At 39.9% G+C, this 24,855-nt stretch overlaps 1 protein-coding gene across 11 annotated transcripts in view; it reads right to left on the reverse strand.

Moving 5' to 3' along the window:
* USP25 (ubiquitin specific peptidase 25) overlaps nucleotides 1-24,855 on the reverse strand; it is a 149,327-nt gene that overhangs the window by 116,307 nt on the left and 8,165 nt on the right. For 10 of the 11 annotated variants that reach the window (XM_023760186.1, XM_023760191.1, XM_023760190.1 and 7 more), the window contains exon 3: nucleotides 4,122-4,245. The exons of the other annotated variant lie outside the window; for it this stretch is intronic. The gene's annotated coding sequence lies outside the window, so the exon portion shown is untranslated. The remainder of the gene's footprint in view (nucleotides 1-4,121; nucleotides 4,246-24,855) is intronic. 11 annotated transcript variants of the gene reach the window in all.

Consider the following 24,855-nt stretch of genomic DNA (forward strand, 5'->3'; position numbering starts at 1 on the left):
TGCTACTCGGTATTAAAAACGTGTGTGGGTTTTTTTAAATATTTTTTTTATTTCTTTTCCCAAAATGTTTCTCCATTTTTTTTTAAAATGTTTTTCTGCTATTTTGTAAAGATTTTTTTTAAAAATCTTGCCCCGAGGTCCTTCTTTTTTTATAAAGGGGGCTAATGTGAAATTTTCCCTATCACTCAAAACACAAAAGATGGCCACCCTTTTGTGCCATAAATTGTCTGGGCGGGGGAGGCCCTTTTTTGTGCTTTTCCGCCCTCCAGGAGAAGCCATTTAGGTGTGTCCAAATTCGCGGGGGTGCGGGGGGGGGGAGTTGGGGGCAACCAGGCCTACAGGGGAGAGCAGTTAGGGGGGACCAGGCCTGCAGGGGAGGGCAGTTGGGAGCGATCAGGCCAACGGGGGAGGGCAACTGGGGGAGACCAGGCCTGCAGGGGAGGGCAGTTGGGGGCGATCGGGCCAGCATGGGAGGGCAGTTAGGCGTGACCAGGCTGGCAGGGGAGGGCAGTTAGGGGTGATTGGGCCTGCAGGGGAGCTGTTAGGCATTGATCAGGCTGGCAGGGGAGTGGTCAGAGGGTGATCAGGCTGGCAGGCAGAAGCAGTTAGGGGAAATCAGGAAGGCAAGCAGGCAAGCGGTTGGGTGCCAGCAGTCCTGGATTGTGAGAGGGTTCCCATATTGGAGAGGGTGCAGGCTGAGCTGAGGGACACCCCCCTCCCCCGTGCACAAATTTCATGCACTGGGCCTGTAGTATATGCATAACCCATGAACACAGGAAACAGTGTGGTGATGGCCAGAAGAAAGGAAATGAAGGAAAAATGGGGCATGTCTGTATTAGTGTCAATGCTAAAAAAAAAGAAAAAAAATGGTAAAAAATAAATAAGAGTGTCATACTCTGAGCAACTTTCCCCAATAAAACCTAAGCATAATTCCATCAATCACAACGTCTAAAGAAATGGGTGCATTTTTGCTGCCTATAATTTTTGCTGATTCTCACAGTAACTTTTTCCCAAGTATGCTTGGTAAATTTGACTGTGGTGCTTATAGAGTTACTGAAGGGGGTTCTTTGAGGCTAAAGTTGAAGACACCTTCTTAAATATAGAATGTATTTTTGATTCTGCCAGGAATTATAGACAACACAAATCCAACACATTTTAAAACTAAATTCCCAGGTTAAGATTTAGTGGACCATTAAAGTGACACAGATTTCAGCTTCAAAACCATAATACAACTCCTCAGGGGCAAGTCCAACTACCTACATCCTCAGAGCCAAGGCAACTAACTTTGTAGTGCTGTATGGGCTTTGAAGGGGGAGATGATTCTCATTTTACCCTATTGTGAGTATGTCATCCCTTGGCATAACCATTTAATGAGGGGAATAAGCTCCCCACTGTACATAGACAATGGCCTGAGACTTCTTTTTCCCACATTCTAAAGTGTATTATAACTAAAGGTCAAGTTTATACACACAAGCAAATTCATCATGTCAAAAAGTGACTTTCAGTGTTCCAAACTTACTCTTTTGGGTTCCTTCTTTCACTTACTTTAGTCTTTACTAATGTAAGAAGTAATTATATTAAGTAGTACACTTTAATATTGTTTGCAAGCATAGATTCATAAGTGACATATATAACACAATTGTTGATATGTATAATTATATATTTAGACATATGTGATATATGTAAATATCACATACATTTCTTATAAAATAAATAAAAAATAAAAATGTTCAACTTAAGAGATCATACCATAAAATTCATGAGTTACTAAACACAAGATTGTAAGATGTAAAAAGACAGACTTCATCTCATCTAATTGTATATAATTAATGTAGTATTTCAAATATGTGAACTCATATTAGGGTACAAGGTGGGGCAAAAGTAGGTTTACAGTTGTGAGTATGGGAAACAAGTTTATCTTGTATTATTTATTGTTATATTATTTTCCGTACAAACAACTATAAACTTACTTTTACCCCACCCTGTATGTCTAGAAAATAGAAACATAGTCAAATGATTCTAGGATTTAATTTGGCAACATTTTGTCATCTGAACTTGGGTAATGAACAAATAGTTAAATTTACTTTTAAGCATGACTTTTTTTTTACCATTAAAATGCATCGTTTTCCCTTTTGAACTTAAGTCCTAGCCTTAAAAAACCCAGAGGAACAAATATATCTCTGCCCAAAGTTTAGCTAGAACTCTTACCTTCCCTTTTTTCTGACACAATGTGATTTATATACATGCTTATTAACTGCACATTTTACATTTAACATTTCAAAACTGTAAATTATAAAATCTATATATACCAAGAAAAAATTACATTTTGCAACAGTAAATTAATGACTTTTTGTTTCTACAGAGTGTAATTTTATATAAAATTTTATATAAAATTACACTATTCCAAATCTCTGTAATGTTACCCACAATATAAATATTCACAAAATATTTACTATTTTAAAAGTACATTAAAATTTAAAAACCCAATTATCTTAAGAAATTTTTTCACTTGGAAAAGAATGAGTATCTAGAACAATATATAGATTGAACTTAATAACAGATTAGGAATAGTCTTAATCCCCTACCTTTATTTTTACTTTTTACTATATAATTAGTACATATTATTTTAAAATTAGAAAATATGTGACATAAAACTGCTAATAATATCTTACAACCTCTTGTTCACATAATAGATCATCATTCCCCTTAAATATGAAATACAACTCATGTATTTCATGTTTAAACATTTCTTATCAAAGCTTAAGTACGGTCAAGTTTTATAATTACTCAAGATAATTATTTTAAACTATTTTCTTAAGATAAAAACTAATTTTATAATTTCTCCAAATCCTTCACAAAATAAGCCTAAATAAAATATCTAAAGATAGCCTATGCATTTTTGGTTTTCATTTAAAATTACTGACAATAAGTTATGTTAGCCACACTAAAAAGGATAATGAATTTTAATTAACTCTTTCCATTTTAATATAATGTCTTACAAGATAGTTTCCTAAGTAATATTTAAAGACATTTAAAAGTATCACTAAGAAAAATTATGTGCATAGCATAAACATAGTATTTTGAGAATCTCCTACTATACAGTAATTTCAGAGTACTTAAAAGAAGTAACTATTGATATTATGCCAAGGGAAATTATCTGAGAAAGCTGATATATTTAGCTACCAACCTCTGTTTTAGGGAAAAAGAATGCTGGAGTCATAAGACCCATCTTAGCTGTGAACTTTTAAGAAATCAGTTAGCCTCTTAAAAGATAAATTTCCTCTTCAGTAAGTTACCAACACCTCCAAAGAGTTGTTTAGATTATAGTCAGTGATAATTTAAATACTTTTTAAAAAATTATCACTGTTTTGTGATTTAAAAAAAATCAAATTTACTTATTTGATTCTTTGGTGGATCAAATTGTTTAAAACTAAAAAGTTTTAGCTATTTAAATCAAAAGAGGCATTCTATCACATTCCTTGGGATCTTGCCAATTCCTTAAAAAAATACAAAAACAAAACAAACAAACAAAAAACACGAAAAATAAACCTTGTACCATCATATTATATAGATGAGAGACTGGCAAACTATGGACCATGAACCAAATCCAGCTGGTAGCCTGTTTTGATAAAACCAAGATTTATTGAAACACAGACACAATCACTAAATTATGTATGATCTATGGCTGCTTTTGCACTACACCACCAGAGTGAAGTGATTTTGACAGAAACTATATGGTTAACAAAGCCTAAAATATTTACTGGTACTATAGGCCTTTACAAAAACAAAAGTTTGCTGACTCTAGCTATAAATAATTATAAATTAAATTGGAGAATGTAAAAGAGATTAGCAGAAGAAAAGAAAAAATCAAAGGAATATTAAACTATACACCTAAACATATGCCCCATAATGCCACTTCAAATCCTAAAATCTAAGCTTCATATTCAAATGGAACTAGAATATGAAAATTTTAGTTACATAACATATAAAAACAATGCTGAAGTATATTAAGAGTTTATTTAGAATAACAAAGTGTATCTTTGTGCCTCTTGAAATTAAGCCAATTATTATGTCTATTATAAATAGTACTTATATCTACTTTATACACATTATGTTTTTACCTGCTAATGGCTTGCTCCTCATCAGTTATTCCAGTCTCCCTGAATGCCCTGTTTGATTCCGCCAAACTCAAGGCAATTGCTCTCTGAAGATCATCTTTATCATCTCCAGTGAGATCAATCACATCTGAAAAGCAAAACTATCTTACTCAAAATTAAAAGTCAAACAAAACGAAAGATAATTCTTATCATGGAGTTATACGCAATTACCCTTTCAAACCAAAGTCAGCGCCAACTTAATTCTGTATAAGAGCCTCTCTGAAGAGAATGCAAACCAATTATAAATTGCTTTACTTCAAAATTTAATGTTCTTCTCTAAGATATACCTAAAACAATAAGAGCATAAATATTTTTCATTGCAAAGGAATCTCAATATTTACTACAAAGTGTCTGATTAAAAGCTAATAAGTTTCTTTACCAACAAAAATCGAAATCAACTAAGCATCTACATTTATGCTTTTTGAAGTTAACCCAAATGCACACACACTACAGTGTAGCCATACAACCTAGCTATTATCTATCATAGTATAACAATTAATAATGGAGCTCTCTAAAATTAGGTTTCAGAAACTGACCATATATATACATTTTTAAAAGTCTGGAAGTATGTACCAAACTGTTAACAGTGGTTAATTGTGGGGAGGACAGTTAACAGAGGAGGAAGTGTAAGGATCTTTTACTTTCTATATTAAGCACTCTACCCTCTGAAGTATTTAATAAACATGCAGTCCTTTAAATTTAACAAAAAGATTTCATTTCACAACAAGAAAATACAAACAAATGACACTATTTTCTTTTCTAGCAAAAGAAAATTATCTTGATAGCTATAAGTATTCTTTATCCAAAAAAAGGCTATAATTATCATCTTCAGAAAAACAAACACTTTTTAATCTAATTTGCCAATGTAAACTGGTCAATTTCCTTAACCCAAAAGATGCCAAAAATACTCCCATTGTCATTTAAACAATGATAGGAGGCACAGTATGTTGCTAAGTAGGAGATTACAAAACAATATGGTGAGTAAGAGAAAGTAGTATAGCTGTTATTACCTTTGCGTGGTTAGAATTATGCTTATTGATATTTTGAACAAGTTTTGTATTCATTTTTTATTTATATTTGAGACATGTTAAAATTATTTTTTGTCTCTGTAACCCTGGAATTTAACAAGAGAGAAACAAACAAAAAGGGGTAGGGCATTGGAAATAAGGTAACTGCATTTTATCATCTGGCTAAAGGGTTGTATACAGATACTAGAGAAGAATATTCCACACTTAATGAGAAAGAAATAATGTATATTGACAGTTTCAAAAGCCTACTTTGATTGTTATCCATACTTTTTTTCTCCAAACAGTAGCTTACACAAATATTAGAAATAATAGTTAGCTATGGAAGGTGTTATTTTAATGTCCTTAGTATACTAGTAATAAGTCTCACAAAAACGTAATAAGTAGGAGCCAAAAAAAATTCCAAGTAAAATATGGAACAAGTTATAGCAGGGTAACTGAAATATGGCATATGCCTGCATATACCAACAGGCTAAAGGTTTCCTCAGTCTGGCTTACAAAACCCAAGTTCACTAGACCAGAGCTGTAGGTGGATGTTACCTGGGTGTTGCCATCCAGTCCAGTATAAAAATTGATGAAGAAAAAGGTAGGACTAGAGGGGCATAAAATGCCCTATTAAAATGAGTCATTGCCTAGCTAGAGTGGCTCAGTGGTTAAGCATTAACCCATGAACCAGGACATCACCAGTTCGATTCCCAGTTAGGGCACATGCCAGGGTTGTGGGCTTGATCCCTAGTGTGGGGCATGCAGGAGGCAGTCAATCAGTGATTCTCTCTCATCATTGATGTTTCTATCCTTCACTCTCCCTTTCTCTCTCTAAAATAAAAAACGTATTTTAAATAAATAATGAGTCATTAAATCATGCTCATTAAGTAATGACTATAACTTGGGTGAGTAAAGAGAGAATAATGGAAGTAAAGGAAATAATTTGAAAAGAACAAAGAAGCAGAAAGACAGGTTTTGGGGATACAATCAATTAGCCCACAGACTCCATTCTTTCATCCTTCGAGTGTGCTAGCTTCAACTACGAAAGCTGGAAAGATTGAAACAAACAAATCTATTTTCCCAATCCACTTGTGGTTCAAGTTCTGGGTAAAATTTAGGTTCTCCCAACTGGATGCATGAACATGAGATTTCGAAGGCAGAGTGAGGGGGGAGACCATTATCCTACTGCTTTTGGCTGTGGTCTCCAATATGATTGAACAGATAGATATGGTTGCTCCATAGAGCAGGGGTCCTCAAACTTTTTAAACAGGGGGCCAGTTCACTGTCCCTCAGACCGTTGGAGGGCCGGACTATAGTTTAAAAAAAAACTATGAACAAATTCCTATGCACACTGCACATACCTTATTTTGAAGTAAAAAAACAAAACAGGAACAAATACAGTATTTGTATTTGCATGTGGCCCGCGGGCCGTAGTTTGAGGACCCCTGCCATAGAGCATTCCAGTGTCCAGTTTCCGTTGAAGGGATGTCAGCAATAGAGAAGTGGAAACCAAACTCTGAATCCCAATGTCCAGGCATAGCTCAGTGGCAGCTACCTAATCCTGGCTGCCTGTTCCCTGGGCCACAGCTACAGAGGTATGTCCTTGAACTCAGCAATCCCAGAGGCAGCCTCCTGATTCACTACCATCCTGACTGTGGCAGAGGGAGCAGCTTCTCTGGCTGGCCAGTCTGCAAGGGTCGGGGAATCCTTTCAGCTGGCTGAGCTGCAGTTCTTCCAGTGATTTCTGAAGAATCAAACCCCTGTTTTAAATTTCTTTGAAATGATGAGGAGTGTTCACTGTTTCATGACTGACAAGTAAACCAAAATGGCTAAAGCAGAAAACTAAATTAGAAATAGCAACAACTTATATTGAGCATTTCATAATTTATCTATTGTAACTCAAACACCAAAAAAGCAAATAACAAAGTAAGATGTTTTTAACCCTATTTCATAAATGAGATAACCGAGGTTGTGAAAATGAAGTATAACATTATAGAATAAAGAATGCAGACAGGCTTCTATTTAAGTCTTCTAACTATTAAATCAAGTGGTCTCTCCTCTATACTAGAAGTTCTCCAAGTGTGGTCCATGGATCCTTGGGGATCCCCTTACCCTATTAGAAAAGGGGATTCCTTAAGTAAAAAATGTTCATGACAATACTAACATATTACTTTCCTATTCTAGTGTGGTCACATTTGCACTAATGATGCAAAACAATAGTGCCTAAAACTGCTGCATCTTAGCAGAAATCAAGGCAGTAGAACCAAGTGTGTGCGCAATTCACTGTACTACTCACAACTATGCACACTAACTATTCAAAAAGAAAAAGTCTAGTTTCTCTTAAGTCCTTGATAAAAAAAGGGGAAATTTTTATTAAATCTGAAACACTGGCTTACGTGTTCATTGATACTGTATGATGAAATCAGAAGTACTTATGCTGTGTATGCAGAGCATGCGGCTGCTGAGCGCAAACACCAATGCAATGCCTGGGCGACAGGCTGAAAGGCTGACTTTTTCATGGAACACTATTTTTACTTGAAAGAACACCAACAAACTACAGACTATAAGTATTCAGACTTCAGTATTTGACAGACATTTTCTCAAAAGTAAACCGAGTGAGTCTGTTACTTGGAAGAGAACAAATTAACAGTATTTGTTGCCAATGATTAATATGGAATTTTCAAGCAAAGTTGGAACTTTGTTTAAATTTGTTTCCACCATTTTGAACTTAATATCTTCCCAGTACTTTAAATCTTTTCTGACTAGAGGCCCGATGCATGAAATTCATGCATTCAGGGGTGTCCCTCAGCCCAGCCTGCGCCCTCTCGCAGTCCGGGAGCCTCTGGGGGAGCGGGCCTAAGCTGTCAGTCAGACAACCTTAGCACTGCCGCAGAGGTGGGAGAGGCTCCCACACCACCACTGTGCTCTCCAGCAATGAGCCTGGCTTCTGGCTGAGCGGTGCTCCCCCTGTGGAAGCACAATGACCACCAGGGGGCAGCTCCTGCATTGAGCGCCTGCCTCTTGGTGGTCAGTGTGCATCATAGTGACTGGTCATTCCGCCTTACGGTCAATTTGCATATTACCCTCTTATTATATAGGATGAAATCAAGTGACATTAACAATTTCAATTTGTTTTATAATGTAAAGATTCTTCCAATATTTGAAAGGAATTATTTTCTAAATTACCAATGCATAGTGTTATAAAACCACACACACAGTAAACAATCCATTAGAAGAGCAAGGTATATGAAAAAGATGCTTAGAAGCAACTTTTTATTCTATTTGGTCTTTGACCCTGGTTCCTAACACAGAGTCTCTAAATCCCTTGGAATTTCCTGGGTGACAGGAGCATCTTTGTTCCAGTGAGGTGACTCTTGGTGGGCTCCTGTACAGCTTCAGAATGGGCACTGGTGATCAGAAAGACCAAGCCAAGATAAAAAGCTTGGAACTTTGGCCCCCCCCCAGGGAAGAGAGAAGGCCTGAAGATTAAGTTAATAATCAATCATGCCTCCCTGATGAAGCCTCAGAAAAATCACTAAATACAGGGTTCAGAGGCTTTAAGATTGGGGAGCATATCCACATGCTGGGAGGGTGGAGCACCCCAACTCCACAAACCAGAAGCACGTGCGCCTTGAACCCTTTCAGACCTTGCCTTATGTACCTCTTCACCAACTGTTCATCTGTATCCTTTGTCACAGTGGTCGGCAAACTCATTAGTCAACAGAGCTAAATATCAACAGTACAATGATTGAAATTTCTTTTGAGAGCCAAATTTTTTAAACTTAAACTATATAGGTAGGTACATTGTTATTAACTTAATTAGGGTACTCCTAAGGCTTAGGAAGAGCCACACTCAAGGGGCCAAAGAGCCGCAGTTTGTGAACCATGGCTTTATCATATCCTTTATTATATAACTAGAGGCCCGGTGCACAAAAATTTGTGCACTCGGAAGGGGGGGGGGGGGTTCCCTCAGCCCGGCCTGTGCCCTCTCGCAGTCTGGGACCCCTCAGGGGATGACCACCTGCTGGCTTAGGCCCACTCCCCTGGGGATTGGGCCTAAGTTGGCAATCAGACATCCCTCTGGCAGCCCGGCAGCCCTCGGGGGATGTCCACTTGCCAGCGGGGAGCAGGCCTAAACTGCAGTCGGACATCCTTAGCGCTGCTGAGGAGGCAGGAGAGGCTCCCACCACCACCGCTGTACTGGCAGCCATCAGCCTGGCTTGTGGCTGAGCAGAGCTCCCCATGTGAGAGCGCCCTGACCACCAGAGGGCAGCTCCTGCATTGAGCATCTGCCCCCTGGTGGTCAGTGTGTGTCATAGTGACCGGTCATTCCCAGTGGTTCTGCGGTTAGGGTCAGTTTGCATATTACCCTTTTACTATATAGGATAGAGGCCTGGTGCACGGGTGGGGGCCGGCTGGTTTGCCCTGAAGGGTGTCCCAGATCAGGGTGGGGGTCCCGCTTGGGTGCCTGGCCAGCCTGGATGAGGGGATGATGGCTGTTTGCAGCTGGTCACACCCCCTTCAGGGTGGGGGTCCCCGCTGGGGTGCCTGGCCAGTCTGGGTGAGGGCCTGAGGGCCATTTTCAGGCTGGCGGGTAACTGAAGCTCTCAACCTCTCCTTTTTTTCTTTTTTTTATTTTATTCTGGGATTTATTTACCTTCTATGGCTGTCACTGGAACTGAGAGCCAGCTTTAGCTCTGAGGCTCGGCTCCAGCTCTGAGACCTCGGCTGCTGAAAGCAGGTTTCTGGGGTTTGTTTAGCTTCTATAATTGCAACATTGTTTCTTAGAGTGCAGCCCAGAGGCCGGCAGTGGCAGGCGGGGAACCTTGGCTTCCACCATCACTGGAGCAAGCAAGCCTCCTGTTCACTTCAGCTGCCTGGCTGCCGGCCACCATCTTGGTTGGCAGTTAATTTGCATATCTCGCTGATTAGCCAATGGGAAGGGTAGCGAAGTTACCGTTAATTACCATGTTTCTCTATTATTAGATAGGATAAATCAGTAAATATGGTGTTTCCCTGAGTTCTCTGAGCCAATCTAGCAAGTTATCAATATCATATCCTTTATTATATAATAAACCAGTAAACATGGTGTTTCCCTGAGTTCTGTGAGCCAATCTAGCAAGTTATCAAACTTGAGGAGAGGTTGTGAGAACCCCCAATTTGTAGCCAAGTCAAACAGCAGTGTGTGTAACTTGAGGACTCACTACCTGTGAATGACTTCTAAAGTGATGGCAGTCTGTGGGACTGGGCCTTTAACCTGTGGCATCTGATCCTAACTTCAGGTACACAGTCTCAGAATTAAATTGAATTGTAGGACACGCAACTAATGTTGGAGAATTGGTCATCTGTGGGGAAAACTCACACAGCTGATGTCAGAAGTGTTGAGTCTGAGCAGAGAAAGAAATAAGCAATAGTAATCATCAATGCTAGAAAGGCTGGTTGACCACAAACTATTGGCCTTCAACTGAAAACCTGGGCATCTTCCTTTAAGCAATAAAGAAGGTTTACTTATTATTTGTAGTTTCAGTATAACTACAATAATTGTCTTCATTATATTCTCATTATTTAACAAAGCTGCTTCTTTCCATAGGATATTTTAGAATAATACGGCAACCCTGAAAGGAGACCATTATAATCTACTCATGTAAGACCAGATATTAATAAAATATATTCTTTTAATTGAATGGTTAAACCTAAATTTCTTCTTTTTCTGAATTTAGTAGGACAACTTTCATAAAACATGTAATGAATTACCAATTTCACAATAAAAAACTAGCCCTCCGTGATTTTCTTATATGCTAACATACAAAAAAGAACAGGGAATAAGCTTGGCTCTAAACTATTTCTAATTGGCAAAAGTAAATATAACAATTTAGTCTTTGTAACAGTTCCCTCCAAATACCAAAGCATTATGAATATTTTTATATCTGTGCCAAAGGAGGACCTTGGTAAAACACTAAACTTTATTTTAACTACCCCTCCCCTCTAGTAGTGTGAACTCAATTCAGATGCACAAACAAGTTATTAGTGTTAACTGAATAACACTGTAAAAAATCACATATTATAAAAGCCTATAAACAGTAATCTCCAATTTTCAAGACTGCTTAAATTAAAACATTTTCACACAAAGTCAGAAATATTCACCCTAATAAATCTTTCACTTTCCAAAGAATTACCATATGAGTAAAACTTTAACTACCAAACACTTCTTTGCTACCTCCAAAAGATAGGCAGTCATCGACTTACCAATAAATTATACTTCAAATGTATGCAATTATTAAACTCATAATTCATTTCTCAATGAAAATAGTATATTCAATGGCAATGAGACATCTACATTAGTTCACAAAAGCCAATTTAGCCCATAATCTAGTTGAACTACATAAAGATTTTTATTTTAAAAGAAAAAGAAAGTTTTTCCACTGTTTTCCTTTTTTTCATAGGCTAAACCTAAGAAAAATACTTTTCTTGTTTAATAAGCCAAATTTATATTTACAACCAGCAAAAATTTCTAGGCAGGGGAGTGATATTAGTAGAAAGAACTGTTTTGAAAGTTAGGAGTTAAAGTGCTCAACAAGAGTTTGAGAAGAGTTATATTAAGAACTAGAGGACCAGTGCACAAAATTTGTGCACAGGTTGGGTCCCTAGGCCTGGCTGGTGATCAGGGCCGATCTGTAGGGTGACCGGCAGGGTGATTGGGAGGCCCCTGTTGGCACCCACCTTGGCTGGCCTGGGGGCAGCTCCTGCATTGAGTGTCTGCCCCCTGGTGGTCAGTGGGCGTCATAGCAAATGGTCATTCTGCTGTTCGATCGATTTGCATATTAGGCTTTTATTACATAGGATATGTATCAGGGCAGGAGACAACCAAACAGGAAAAAATGCACATGAAAGTGATAGAACTGCAAACTAATTGGTATTTTGGGAAATTAGGTAGAGCTGTAAAAAAGAAAAGAAAAAAGAAAAAAAACACTGGGCCACCAAAAGGATGGGAGTGCCCGTAAAGAGACAAAGGCACATATGAACACAGGGATGGTGAGCAGGAGATTGAAAATGAGAATACTACCACCCTCACCCTCAGTCACTCTGCTTCAATCATGGTTGTGCCCTTGCTATTCATCTTCTGAGCCAAAACCATTCTTGCCTTCAGGCCCTATCCTGAGATGCACTTTCCCAGACATCCACAAGGCTCACTCCCTCACTGCACTCAGGTATCTCTATGAAATGTGATCTCATCCAAGAGACACTCACTGACTGGCCCTGTATCTAAAATACCATATCCCATGCCTGACCTACAACAGCATCCCAGTCACCCTTGTCCCTTTACCCTGTTCTAATGTTCTCCATGAACTTACTATTACCTGACATTATTTATTTATTGTTTACTGTCTGTCTTCCCCCTATGTAAACTGAGACTCCTTGTGTTTTTTAACAGCCTAACAAAGTCAAGTGCCTGATACATAATTGGCAATCAACAAATATTGGTTAAACAAATAAAAATCAATATCTAGACTCTGGAATAGATAAAAATTAGTAAGGCATCTTCATAGCAGAACTAATTAGAAGACTTGAGGATATATGGTTTATCCATCTAAATTTTTTTTTAGAAAGTGAAAAGATAAATAGCACAATAGGGTATCATGTCAAAGGAATCCTTAAAAGGAAGATGACCTAAACAATGTAAACTGTTTCCCACTCCTCTCTCCCATTCTCCTCTGCCCTCAGTCAGTTCTTAAGATGTTCCTACTTTTCCAATCTTCCCACTACTGAACACAGCTCTCTAAAACAGTGATGCCCAATACAACCTTCTGTGATAATGGGAATGTACTATTATCTGCACTATTACCGGTCCAACACAGTAGCTACTGGTCACATGTGACTACCACTGAGCATTTAAAATGTGTCTAGTGCAACAAAGAAATAAAATTTTAATATTATTTAATTTTAATTTATATTTAAATTTTAGTTGCTACCTGTGACTATATTGAACAGTTCAGCTCTAAATGGTCTTGTTCTGTTTTTAGTAATAACTGCTAAAATTATAATGTTAGCATTGATAAGTAAGGAAAATAATTTTTGTCATCAATTTTACTATGTTTTCAACATGGATTGTGAAAAAATTAAAGTTAACATTCTGTATTAGTCAACAAAAAGTGCAAAGACCATGACTATCATTTTGGCCTAAAATTATGAAATTAAAGAAAATTCATAAAATATACAAGTCATCCTATACTGCATGTCTAATAGAATGCAAACCAAATTGCATCTAATCAGTTGCAAGTAATTTCGCACAACTGTAGCATCTCATTTGTAAGATTAACCTGGATTTTTGGTGAATCTTTGAAAAAGTTTTACATATTAGAAATCTTGATGTAAAAAGAGATTTAACTTTCACTGCATGTGTTTTTCTAGCTGCAGTTACTTGACCAATATGGGGAAAATACCAGTGTTCAATTAACAGAAACCTGCTTTGCTTGTTGTAAGTGTCTTACCCTCAGCAGGAATGACAGCACTAGACTTGGATCTGCTTATCACTTGTGCTTTAAATCACTTTTAGGCTGGCCAAGCAATAGAAACAAGACCAGAGCTCTAGGACAGAACCTCAACATTTTTCTCACTTTTTGGCAATCCTTACAAATTAAGTAAGTTCTTTGGGGGAGGGGATACATTGACGCCAAATTTGTGAAGAGTCATTCTTAATACTTAATACTCATTCCAATGTGTTATGCCAAGTTCTCTAAAATTTAAGCCAGTATGTGGCATTACTTTCTGTGTTAAAATTACCTACCTAAATCCCTCTTATCTTTTGACCCATACTTTGATAGCCCAATTGTGGTAGTTTACATCTCATTCTGGTAGGCATATATTGTTTTTTTCCTGTTTTAAAAAAGCTCAAAAGAATTTAATGGTCATGAAGAAAGAATATGACTAATTTCAAATGGGGCAACAGCCTTAAACAGATGGTCATGTTTGCCTTGACACAAAAACTTAAGAGAATCTCTCCTCTGACTACTATGTACACCTATGATGTCTCAATATCTTGCATTGCTTCCTTCCCCTTTGCATTAGTATTTTCTACTGCAAAATTCCAACATGATTTATTTCCAATTTAAGATGGAGGTGGGAGGCACTCATGAAAATCCACAATATCCAATCTGGACAGGAGATCCAAGAAATTAAAAAAAAAAAAAGGTGCCTAAAATTTTTGCTAATAACACTACAAATGATTTGGGCTTTTCCCAGAATTCAACAGAGTATTAAATTAGAGTCTGGAATGCTACCAAAGCATTATAAGGAAACCAGGTATACTGCTTCATAATTTCTTGATATGCAGAGTGCAAGCTTTCCTTGAAATGTTTCCTTTTACTTTCAAATAACAAGATATTTCACATAAAGTAAAAAAAAAAAAAATGCTCAAACAAGTTTTTATATCTAGAACAAGCATGTCAAACTCGCAGCCCACAGGCCACATGTAACCCACAACCAGTATTTTTGCAGCCCAAGTAATGTAACAGTATGTAAGAAACGTTTTTGAGGGAGAGAAAGATGGCTGTCGACAGGAAGGCAGGCTGCAAGATAGTGTGTGAGTGAGAGAATGAAATGAGAGTGTGTGGACGTACAGGAACTGTCTATTTGTGAGTGAAGGGACAGCTATATTCCAAGGGACTGTTGGGGACTGCTGGACCGGGCTCCTCTGACCAGGCAGCCTCCGCTGCTGCTGAAATCTCTCCCGGAGCGACCAGCTGTGCCGCAGAGACCGCACCATCTTGAAGGGGAGAGTGGCTGTGATCAGAAGCCTAGCCTTACCTTCAACCGGAAGAATCGGATACCTCCCAGGACCCTACAACCACAACACCCAGGAACCAGCTGCAAATCCACAAACACCAGGTCTTAAGCAGTGCGAATATGCGGACGCAGACGAGCTCTGCATCTTCTCACGGAAAGGTCAGATTTCGCCCAGAGAAAGGTGAGGTCTGCAATCCAGACTGGAGAGAGAAATGTGCAGAGCGGGATCTAGAGGTTCAGAGAAATCTGCGCCCCACAAAATCCACAGCCTTTGGGGCAAGTGTAGTCCGAGAATGTGGAAGGGGGTCCACAGGGCTGCTGGCAGAAGGGAACTCTAGTAATCAACCCATAACTTCGCTGGGCACAAAAAGGCAGCCTGAAGCTTTACCAGTAAACTGGCTGCGCAGTGCCAGGGGAAAAAGATGTGCGCAGAGAAGAGCGCAGAGTCATGTGCAGTGCCAGGGCGAAAAAGTCACGAGTTCGCACGCTTATTCTGGCTCTTTTTTCTCTTTAAATCCTTTCTTTTGATTACTAAGCCCAGAACAGAGGATTACCCAATTAAAAACAATCTCAGAGACTGCAGGGGGAAGTTGTTTTTGTGGAACCAGGGGATCAGAGCGGGGAGAAACAATCAGAAAACCAGCTCAGGGGCAGTCCATTCCCCCAAACCAGTATTAAGTGCAGTAGAGAAAACAAAATCTAAATACTGCGTAGAGAGGACTTATAGCCCCAGATGTCAATACAGAAAACTGCTAACAAGGGGTTGAATCACAAATTAACTCTTGTGTAAATACAACTACAGGCAAGGCTGAGAAACAAAGAAACACCGCCTGCTTGGAAACAGGACTGTGGCATAAGACACAGAGGAGCAGTGGAGCACAGGGAACTTCAATAGTGTCGAGACTACCTGACAGGAAACAGGCATGCCAAACAGAACAGTAGAGCAAGGAAATGACCTTCACTACTACACATTTTTTTTATCTTTTACTCAAGAAACTAACCTTTTTTTTCTTTTTTTCTCACTTGATTTTACCTTCTTAATTATTACATGTTTATTTTTAATCAGTATTATTACTACAATTATTTTACCTTTTTTTAAAGTTTCATTTTATTTTCTCTTTATTTTATTTTATTTTGGAATTAGTGTTCTACATTCTATTTTCATTTTTCCTTTAGCATCATTAGACTCTATCTCAACTTTACCTTTATGCCAACACTATCTTCCTCACTTTTCCCCTTTTGTTGTCCTCTTTCTCTTACCTTATTCCTGCTTTAGATTTTCCCTATTCCTTCTTTTTACCCCCTGTTAAAAATTCATCATACTTATATATCTAATTTCTGATCCCCTGCTCCAAGTCCATAAACACTTCATTGTTCTCTTTCTTCATTATCAAAATTTTTTTTCGCTTTCCCTTTTTTTGTTTGTTTTTTATGTTTTTTGTTTTACCCTTCGTTCCTCTGTCCTATTGTTGTTGTTTGATTGTTGATTAGATTGGTATTTTTTTTGTTTGTTTCTGTGATTGTTTCTCTTTTTTTTTTGCTTCTGTTTTAACTCTCCTCACTTGTTATTAGTTGTTCTTTGTAGATTGCATTCATATCTGGTTGTTAGTGGTTTGCATTTTTTTGGATTAGTTGTTGTTCTATTGGAGTTTTCTCCCCATATAAAGTTTTTTCCCCCTTCTTTTTTATTCTCTTTATTTTCTCTCTTACTTTTTTTTCCTTTTCTCAGTATCATTTTTGCACTTTTTTTTTTAATTTCATCCCCTAATTCTCTTTTCTCTGGTGGTCACCTTTATTTGGGGTTATTAGTATCATGAATACATTTGTGTCCAGTGCCTTCAGTGTTGTGCCTTGTTCTGTTGTATTTTGTGTCTTTAAGTCAACGCAGGAGAGAGAGAGCTACACAGCCAGACACCCGGAGAGGAGAGATCATGGGGAGACAAAGAAATAGCCCGCATACGAACGAAAAGGAGGCATCATCAGAAAAAGATGTAAACGAAATGGAGGCAAGAAATATATCAGAGAAAGAATTCAGAGAAATGGTCACAAGGTCACTGAAAAGGTTGGAAGACAAACCCAACAATATGTGTAAGAACCAAGAGGAAATGAAGAAGAACCAAGAAGAAATGAAAAATGACATCACTGCAATAAAGAACAAAATAGAAAGCATCAGCAGTAGATTAGAAGAAGCAGAGGACCACACCAATGAGCTAGAAGACAAGGTAGGAAAAAATACACAAGCAGAGCAGCATTTAGAAAAAAAAAAACGTAAAAAATAGGAGAAGAGCCTAAGGGAACTTTGGGACAACACAAAACGAAACAACATCCGCATAATAGGGGTCACAGAAGGAGAGAAAACTGAGTAAGGAATAGAAAAATTGTTTGAAGAAATAATGACGGAAAACTTTCCTGATATAGGGAAGAAAAAACTCACACAAGTCCAAGAAGCTCATAGAGTCCCAAACAAAATGAACCACAAAAGACCAACGGCAAGGCACATTATAATTAAATTGGCAAACACCAACAACAAAGTAAGGATCTTAAAAATGGCCAGAGAGAGACAGAAAGTTACCTACAAAAGATCCCCCATCAGACTAGCAACTGATTTCTCAACAGAAACACATCAGGCCAGAAGGGAATAGAATGAAATACACAAAGTCATGCAAAGGAAGGGTCTGAATCCAAGAATACTATACCCAGCAAGGCTATCAATCAAAATTTAGGATGAAATCAGGAGCTTCACAGACAAAAAAGAACTAAGGGAGTTTATTACCACCGAACCAGCAATGCAAGAAATGCTAAAGAGTCTGCTGTAAAAAGAAGAAATAGGAAGCAAAGAAGGAACACAGGCATAAAGAATAAAAATGGCGACAAACAAGTACCTATCAGTAACTTTAAACGTAAATGGATTAAATGCCCCAATCAAAAGACATAGGGTGGCTCAGTGAATAAGAAAACATGACCCATATACCTGCTGTCTACAGAAAACGCACCTCAGGAAAAAAAAAATCACACAGACTGATGGTGAAGGAATGGAAAAAGGTTTTTCAAACGAATGGAAATGAAAAAAAGTTGGGGTAGCAATACTTATATCTGACAAATTAGATCTCAAAGTGAAGGACATAAAAAGAGATAGGAAGGTCACTTCATAATACTAAAGGGAGCAATCCAACAAGAAGACATAACTCTGGTAAACACATACGCACACAAATACATAAAAATACAGGAGCACCCAAATACATAAAAAAAACATCTGGAGGATATCAAGGGAGAGACTGACAGCAATACAGTCATAGTAGGGGACTTTAGTACCCCACTAACACCACTGGATAAATCCTCTAAACAAAAAATCAGCAAAGAAACATCAATCCTAAATGACTCATTGGATCAGTTGGAATTAATTGACATCTCCAGAACATTTCACTCCAAAGCCACAGAATATACATTTTTCTCAAATGCACATGGCTCATTTTCAAAGATAGACCATATATTGGGGCACAGGCAAAGTCTCTTCAAATTCAAGAAGATAGAAATCATATCAATCATATTCTCAGATTACAATGGCCTAAAACTAGAAATCAATTACAATAAAACAATGAAAAAATCAAACACCTGGAGGCTAAATAGCATGCTATTAAATAATAACTGGGTTAACAGAGAGATCAAAGAAGAAATAAAAAGCATCACGGCTACAAACAGTCTTGAGTGGGAAGTTCATAGCTCTACAGGCTACTGCAAAAAAAAAAAAAAAGAAACAAGAAAAAAGAAAAGAAACAATGGTAATAAATTATCTAACCCTACAACTCAAAGAGTTAGAAAGAGAGCAACAAGAAAAGCCCAGCATAAGCAGAAGGAAGGAAATACAGTAGGGCCTTGACTTATGAGTTTAATTCGTTCCGTGACGGAGCTCGTAACTCAAATTACTTGTATGTCAAATCAACAGTGAACGAGTGACACACGTGATGCTGGGCGGATGTTGTGGCATTCACTGTGACGTTCGCTGCGCCAACTAGCGGTGGGGTATCTGAAGCTGGCTCGTAACCCGAATTTTAGCTTGCAACTCAAAGCAAAAAATCGGTCGAGAGACGGCTCATATCTTTAAAAACTCGTTAGTCGGGACGCTCCTAAGTCAAGGTCCCACTGTAATAAAGATCAGAGCAAGGATAAACAACACAGAGACAAAAAAAAAAAATACAAAAGATCAAAAAAACAAGAACTGGTTCTTTGAAAGGATAAATGAGATTGATGAAGCTCTAGCCAGGCTCACCAAGAAGTAAAGAAAGAGGACCCAAATAAACAAAATCAGAAATGAAAGGGTGAAGTAACAACCGATCCCACAGAAATACAAACGATTATTAAAAAATACTATGAACAACTCTATTCCAACAAAATGGACAACCTAGATGAAATGGACATATTCTTAGAAAACACAAGTTCCCAAATTTCAACCAAGAAGATTCAAAAAACCTGAATAGGCCGGTAACTACCGAAGAAATTGTAACAGCAATCAAAAATCTTCCAGCAAAAAAAGCCCTGGTCCAGACGGCTTTATAGGGGAGTTCTATCAAGTATTCAAAGAAGAATTAAAACTTATCCTCCTTAGATTATTCCAAAAAATTCAAGAGGAAGGCACACTTCCAAGCTCTTTCTATGAAGCCAGCATTACCGTAATCCCAAAACCAGATAAAGACACCACAAAAAAAGAGAACTACAGGCCAATATCCTTGATGAATATAGATACTAAAATCCTCAACAAAATTCTAGCAAATCAGATTCAGCAATACATTAGAAAGATCATACATCATGACCAAGTGGGATTTGTTGTGGGGATGCAAGGATAGCACAATATCAGCAAATCAATAAATGTGATACATAAACAAACTGAGAGATAAAAAACACATAATCATATCAATTGATACAGAAAAAGCATTTGACAAAATCCAACACCCTTTCTTGATAAAAACTCTCAGAAAAGTGGGAATAGAGGGATTATATATTAACATAATAAAAGCCTTATATGACAAACCTACAGCAAACATCATACTCAATCGGCAAAAACTAAACCCACTTCCCCTAAGAACAGGAACAAGGAAAGGATGCCCACTTTCACCACTCCTGTTCGACATAGTACTTGAAGTACTAGCCATAGCGATCAGACAAAAGAAGAAATAAAAGGCATGCAAATTGGAAAAGAAGTATAACTGTCTTTATTCACAGATGACATGATACTATACATAGAAAACCCCAAAGACTCCATCAAAAAACTACTAGACCTAATAAATGAATTTGGCAATGTAGCAGTATACAAAATTAACACCCAGAAATCTATGGCCTTTTTATACACCAATAATGAATTCACAGAAAGAGAAATGAAAAAATAAAACCCATTTACCATTGCACCAAAAAAAATTAAGATACCTAGGAATAAACTTAACTAAGGACGTAAAAGACCTATACTTGGAAAACTATAGGACATTGAAAAAAGATAGAGGAAGACATAAACAAATGGAAGAAAATACCATGTTCATGGATTGGTAGAATCAACAGCATTAAAATGTCCATAATACCTAAAGCAATCTATAGATTCAATGCAATACCTATTAAAATAGCAACGGCATATTTCAAAGATCTAAAACATACTGTCCAAATATTCATCTGGAATAAAAAAGACCCCGAATATCCACAGCAATCCTGAGAAAAAAGAACAAAGTTGGAGGGATCACAATACCAGACATCAAGCTATATTACCAAGCCACGGTTCTCAAAACTGCCTGGTACTGGCACAAGAACAGACATATAGATCAAAGGAACAGAATAGAGAACCCAGAAATTGACCCAAACCATTATACTCAATACTTGACAAAGGAGGCAAGAGCATACAATGGTATCAAAACAGTCTCCTTAATAAATGGTGTTGCAAAATTTGGTCAGATACATGCAAAAAAATGAAACTAGATCACCAACTTATACCATACACAAAAACAAACTTAAAATGGCTAAAGGACTTGAATGTAAGATGGGAAACCATAAAAATCCTACAAGACTCCATAGGCAGAAAAATTGCAGACATATATTGTAGCAATATCTTTACAGACACAGATCCTAGGGCAAGAAAGAGTAAGGAGAAAATAAACAAATGGGACTACATCAAAATAAAAAGGTTCTGCACAGCCAAAGACACCATCAACAAAATAATAAGAAAGCCACTGCATGGCAAAACATATTTGCCAATGTTATCTCTGATAAGGGTTTAATCTCCAACATTTACAGGGAACTCATACAACTTAACAAAAGGAAGATAAACAATCCAATCAAAAAGTGGGCTAAGGACCTAAGTAGACACTTTTTGAAAAGGACATTCAGAAAGCCAAGAGACACATGAAAACATGCTCAAAGTCACTAATCATCTGAGAGATGCAAATCAAAACAACTATGAGGTACCACCTCACACCTGTCAGAATGGCTATCATCAACAAATCAACAAACGACAAGTGCTGGAGAGGATGTGGAGAAAAAGGAACCCTTCTTCACTGCTGGTGGGAATGCAGACTGGTGCAGCCACTGTGGAAAACAGTATTGCACTTCCTCAAAAATTTAAAAATGGAACTCCCATTTGACCCAGGAATACCACTTCTAGGAATATATCCCAAAAAAACGGAAACACCAATCAGAAAGGATATATGCACCCCTATGTTCTAGCAGCACAATTTACAATAGCTAAGATTTGGAAAGAGCAGAAATGTCCATCAGCAGATGAGTATATTAGAAAACTACGGTACATCTCACAATGGAATACTATGCTGCTATAAAAAAGAAGGAATTCTTACCATTTGCAGCAGCATGGATGGAACTGAAGAGCATTGTGCTAAGTGAAATAATCCAGTCAGTAAAAGAAAAATACCACATGATCTCACTCATTTATGGATAATAAAGAACATTATAACCCTATGAACAAAACGATAGAGATATAGAGAAGCATCAAACAGACTGTCTAAATACAGCAGGAAGGCTGGGAAAGATTGCGTGGGGGGAGGTAAGAGATCAATCGAAGGACTTGTATGCATGCATATAAGCATAACCAATCGACCCAAGACACTGTGGGGGTGGAGTGAGGGCATGTGCCGGGGGGTAGGGTAGGCCAGGGGAAGGTCAATGGGGGAAAAAAGGAGACATTTTTAATACTTTAAACAATAAAATAGCCCTAACCGGTTTGGCTCAGTGGATAGAGCATCGGCCTGAGGACTGAAGGGTCCAAGGTTCAATTCCAGTCAAGGGCATGTACCTTCGTTGCGGGCACATCCACAGTAGGGAGTGTGTAGGACGCAGCTGATCAATGTTTCTCTCTCATCCATGTTTCTAACTCTCTATCCCTCTCCCTTCCTCTCTGTAAAAAATCAATAAAATATATATTTTTTAAAAAAAACATTAAAATTAAAAAAAGAGAAACGTTTTAATAAAAATTTCGTAACTTAATTTTTACAATATCCTGTTATACATAATCCTATCTAATAAAAGGGTAGTATGCAAATTAACCATCACTCCATCACAAAGATGGTGGTGCCTATAGCCACAAGATGGCGGCATCCAGTCCTCTCAGCCCCGCCAGAGTCCACCAGTCCTGGGGGGGCGAGGTGGCCGCTGAGAGCGGGCAGCATGAACAGCCTGGCAGATAAGGCAAGCGCTCCACCCTGGCCGCGGAGGACCTCCCAGCAGGAGGCACAGAGCAGTGGTGGGAGTGGGGGCAGGAGACGCTTGTGTCATCGCCCCGGCAATGAGGCAAGCGTTCTGCACGCGGCTGTGGATGGGCCTCTGTCCAGGCCAGGGCGCAGATGGGCATCTGGGCCGTGGAGAGCCTCTGGGCAGCAGACGCGGATCGGCCAGGCCCCATAGTGTGCTACTGGCACACGGATTCGTGCACAGGGCTACCAGTCTATATCCTATCTAATAATAGAAAAACATGGTAATTAACTGTAACTTCGCTACCCTTCCCATTGGCTAATCAGCGAGATATGCAAATTAACTGCCAGCCAAGATGGCGGCCGGAAGCCAGGCAACTGAAGTGAGCCGGAGGCTTGCTTGCTCCAGTGAAGGAGGAAGCCAAGGTTCCCCGCCTGCCACTGCCCAGCTCTGAGCTTGCTCTCTAAGAAACATTGTTGCAACTATAGAAGCTAAACAAAACCCAGAAACCTGCTTTCAGCCGGCACGGATCTCAGAGCTGGAGTCACAACAAAGTTTCAAATACAGAAGGTAAACAAAGCCCAGAAACCTGCTTTCGGCAGCCGAGGTCTCAGAGCTGGAGCAGAGCCTCAGAGCTAAAGCCGGCTCTCAGTTCCAGTGACAGCCATAGAAGGTAAATAAATCCCAAAAGAAAAAAAAAAAGAAAAAAAGGACAGGTTGGGAGCTTCAGTCACCCACCAGCCTGAAAATGGCCCTCAGGCCCTCACCCAGACTGGCCAGGCACCCCAGTGCGGAACCCCACCCTGAAGGGGTGTGACCAGCTGCAAACAGCCATCATCCCCTCACTCAGGCTGGCCAGGCACCCAAGCAGGACCCCCACCCTGAAGGGGGTGTGACCAGCTGCAAACAGCCATCATCCCCTCATCCAGGCTGGCCAGGCACCCAAGCGGGATCCCCACCCTGATCCAGGACACCCTTCAGGGCAAACAAGCCGGCCCCCTCCCGTGCACCAGGCCTCTATCCTATATAGTAAAAAGGTAATATGCCTCCCAGCACCGGGATCAGCGCAGCCGCAAGGCCTCCCGAACCCAGGATCAGCGGAGCCGCGAGGCCTCCCGGCACCGGGATCAGCAGAGCCGCGAGGCCTCCCAGCACTGGGATCAGCGGAGTCGTGAGGCCTCCTGGCCCCTGGAGCAGCGTGACAGGGGGCAGCGCCCAAACCCCCTGATTGCCCTGTGGCTCTGTGTGTGACTGGGGGTGGGGCCACAATCTCCCTACCCACCCTGCTCTGTTCGTGACAGGGGAAGGCGCCCCAACCCCCTGATTGACCCTGCTCTGTGTGTGACAGGGTGCGGTACCTCAACCCCCCATGGGCCCTGCTCTCTGTGTGACGGGGTGGAGCCCGCAACCTCCCCATCGGCCCTGCCCTGAGTGTGACAGGGGGGAGTGCCCCAACCCCCTGATCCGCCCTGTTCTATGCGTGACATGGGGTGGCGCCGCAACCTCCCCATCGACCTTGCTTTGAGTGTGACAGGGGGTGGCGCCCCCAACCCCCCAATCGGCCCTAACCTGAGCGTGACTGAGGGTGGCATCGCAACCTCCTGATCCGCCCTGCTCTGTGCATGACAGGGGGGAGCTCCCCAACCCCCTGATCTGCCCTGCTGTGTGTGTGACAGGGTACGGAGCCCCAACCCCCCTGATGGGCCCTGCTCTGTGAGTGACAGGGGACAGCGCCCCAACCCCCTGATCAGTCGACTCTGTGACATGGGTGGCGCCACAACCCCTGATCCGCCCTGCTCTGAGCCCAACCAGGTGCTGCAGGGCAGGCACCTAGGGATTGGACCTGCCCTCTGCCACCTGGGAGCAGGCCTAAGCCAGCAGGTCATTATCTCCCGAGGAGTCCCAGACTGTGAGAGGGCACAAGTGGGGCTGAGGGATACCCCCCCCCCGCCAGTGCAGAAATTTTTGTGCACTGGGCCTCTAGTAATCCTAATAATAGACAAACATGGTAATTGACCGTACCTTCGCTACGCCTCCCATTGGCTAATCACCACGATTTGCAAATTAACCGCCAACAAAGATGGCGGTTAATTTGCATACTGCAGGCAGAGCGGGACACCGGGAGCCGCCATCCAGGCCCCCGTGTGCGACCCCAGGAGCCGCTGGAAAGCCAGGCCACAGGCAAGGCGACCCCGTGGGACCCAGGAGCCGCCTTGCCTGCGTCCGTG

The sequence above is a fragment of the Myotis lucifugus genome, unplaced genomic scaffold, assembly GCF_000147115.1.
Source record: "Myotis lucifugus unplaced genomic scaffold, Myoluc2.0 scaffold_175, whole genome shotgun sequence".
NCBI classification, from domain to species: domain Eukaryota; kingdom Metazoa; phylum Chordata; class Mammalia; order Chiroptera; family Vespertilionidae; genus Myotis; species Myotis lucifugus.